This window comes from Orcinus orca, chromosome 4 (genome assembly GCF_937001465.1).
Source record: "Orcinus orca chromosome 4, mOrcOrc1.1, whole genome shotgun sequence".
Classification (NCBI taxonomy): domain Eukaryota; kingdom Metazoa; phylum Chordata; class Mammalia; order Artiodactyla; family Delphinidae; genus Orcinus; species Orcinus orca.
Genome location: NC_064562.1, coordinates 49,751,396 through 49,754,237, shown reverse-complemented (window position 1 = coordinate 49,754,237; position 2,842 = coordinate 49,751,396). Strand labels below are relative to the sequence as shown.

The 2,842-nt window shown below is 47.1% G+C and overlaps 1 pseudogene; it reads right to left on the bottom strand.

Annotated features, from left to right (window-relative positions):
* Positions 1 to 1,048: 1,048 nt before the first annotated feature.
* Positions 1,049 to 2,480, bottom strand: LOC101271386 (ubiquitin carboxyl-terminal hydrolase 48-like; annotated as a pseudogene).
* Positions 2,481 to 2,842: the final 362 nt, after the last annotated feature.

The following is a 2,842-nucleotide window of genomic DNA, read 5'->3' as shown; positions in this document are numbered from 1 at the left end:
TTTTAGGCAGCCTCCCTGCTAATGGGTGGGGTTGTGTTCCTCTTTTGCTAGTTGTTTGGCATGGGGCGTCCAGCACTGTAGCTTGCTGGACATTGGATGTATCTGAGTCTTAGCATTGAGACAGAGATCTCTGAGAGAGCTCTTGCCCCTTACAAGAGCCCTGGAGGTCTCTGGTGGTCCAATGTCCTGAATTTGGCTCTCCCACCTCAGAGGCTCTGGCTGGAGTACCAAGACTCTGTCAACCACACGGAATTATCAAGATAGTGGTCATTGGCAAGTGAAACCACAGAGAAGATTCCCATGCTATACCTTGTCCTGATGAGCAATTTTCAGACTTCAGCTCATTCTGGCAACAGGAGGACTGGGTAGGCAATGCGAGGCAACACAGGGTCTGTGAGACAGGTGGTGCTCAGCTGGAGCATGGCCTGAGGGGCCCAGTTGAAGCCCTCCGGGAAGGCTGACAGGGGCCAGGACTCCAGTCTCCTGTGGCCGTGGCCTCTTTGAGGTCTGCCTCCTGGCGTCAAGTCGCTCTCACTCCTGCTTTGGCAGTCTTACCTCTACCCTGAACTTCTTCATGAGGTGAGTGCTCCCTGAGGCAATGTGCCCAGGTAAACTTTTTTCTCAGATCTTCAGCAATAAAGACAAGAATGCCTTAGGAAGTGATAGAATGACTGCAGATGTATAGGCACCGAGAGTGAGATCACAAAACAAATTTGTGCTGCTCCTGGTGGCACCTGATTCACAGGTGCTCAATAAATGGCTGTTACTTTCACTAGTCTGTACATTCACTAGAGCTCCTTGGTTTCTTTCTTGGGTAGCCATAACAGAGCTCTGCAATCATTGCACACCCAGGGAAGTGGGGTGACCACACCCCATGTGCCACATCCACCTGGAAAGCTACATCCTTTACACTACCCTAGCCTCCCCCATCCAGAGACCTCCCACAAGGCTCTAAACCAGGCCTTAGTCAGGCCCTGAGACATAAGGTTGTGAGGGTGCCCACCCGGAGCTAGTAGCTCAGATTGAGCACCGACTGTCCCAGAAGATCTTACAGACCAGCTCCAGCAGGTAACCTTTGGTACAGCTCCTTAACTTCTTCATGCTTTGCTTTTCCTTTATCCACACTTTGCTTACACATCTTGGCTATTTCAATACACCACTCCTCAATTTTGGAATTATCCCGATCTACCAGCTCTTGACGAAAGGCTGGTACCTGAATAGTTATGTTGGGTTTTTCTTGAGTTTGCAGTCTATAAACCAACATGTACGCATATTGAAAGCAGTGAGTTCCTTTGCCACACTTGGGTATACATGTCTGGGATTGAGAAGGTTCTGCTAGATCTTCCTCAATCGTTAGTTGTAATTTCTTCCCCTCCATCTTTTCTGTCTTCATTGTTAAACTTATACCATTCACCAGACTGTGGATCTTTCACATGGGCAATGTAGTGACCAGAATAAGTGCTCACTTCTCTGTGTATGAGGACTGCACTATGCTCATACACATAGGACCCACCTTTGTGTTCCACATAAGGCTCCATATCCAAAATTTCTGAGAATCCAATGTAGGTATTCAGCTTTTTCTTATGTCCAGTTTGCATGTCAAAGACAAAACGCATTAGCTATAAGTTCAGAGTACAAGGAAGACTAAGGAGTCAGATCTTCCTTGTTGCATTCTGTTTGCTTTGACAGTTTTCACAAGTGTACTGATTGATTCCTAATTTTTCTTCCTTCAAAAATTCTGAGATACAATCTGTTAACTGTTTGTAGCCTTGGATATTTAACTCCAGTTCATAAAACTTTGATAAAAGCTTAGATTCTCTGCAGCACTGATTGCAGACAGTTACATAAGTTTATTCCCCACAGAACTGCTGTTGGACAATGTTCCTCACATCGGGATTCTTTTGTTTAGACAAAGTATCTTCCAAAAGAGACATAAAGAGCTTTGAAAATTCTTGGGCATCCTGCTGCTGCCCTGTGTCCAAGCCCAAAGCTTTAACAAATCCCGATGGATCAATGTAGCACCTGTTACTGATTTGTAACAAGGCAAATAAATCCTGGAGATGCTCACAAATTTCTTGACGCTCATCTTTCTCTTCTTGGATACCACCTCCCATCATGTAGTCACTATAGGTGCTTGGACATAAGTAGAGCGCCTGCAGAAGCTCCAGGTTAAGAAACCACACTTGAAAAAATGTGTTGACATACCAAGTAGCTCCCAAGTTAGTGAGGCCCACAGATGAGCTCTTTTTTCTCCTCTCACAGTTGGGGTCATCAGTGTTATGAAAATTATTTTCATCTATTTCTCCTAACCAAATGTGCTCACCCATCCCAACCAAGCTATTCGGATTTCCTTTGCAGTTTCGTCTGCGCACGCCGCGGATGCAGGGCTCCAGCCAGATGTGCTCCTGCAACACCTCCTCGGGCCCCACCGTCTCCGCCCAGCGCCAGGCCGCCTTCTCCAGCTGCAGCCGCGGGGCCATGGCCTTGGCCCGAGGAGCGCCTCCTGAGCCCGGCGCTGCTGCTGTCGCTGCCCAAATGGCTCCGCCACCTGCGCTGCTGGGGAAGCAGCGTCTCAGCCCCTGTCCAGGATAGTGTCCTGCACACCACTAGTCTTCCAAGCCGGCCAAAAACTTCTGATTTGATAAAGTTAGATGAATTTTTTGAGCTGCAACAATATCTTTTTTATTTTCCTCTAATGGAATTCATGTTAGGTTTACAAGGCCTATTTCTATTGCTGGCTGACAACTTTGTCTTGCCAACTCACAGTAGCATGAGCATCTGCATTTAAAGCCCGTGTCTACTTTAAGTAGCTCCCAAGTCAAATTCTAGGACCTCTTACTCC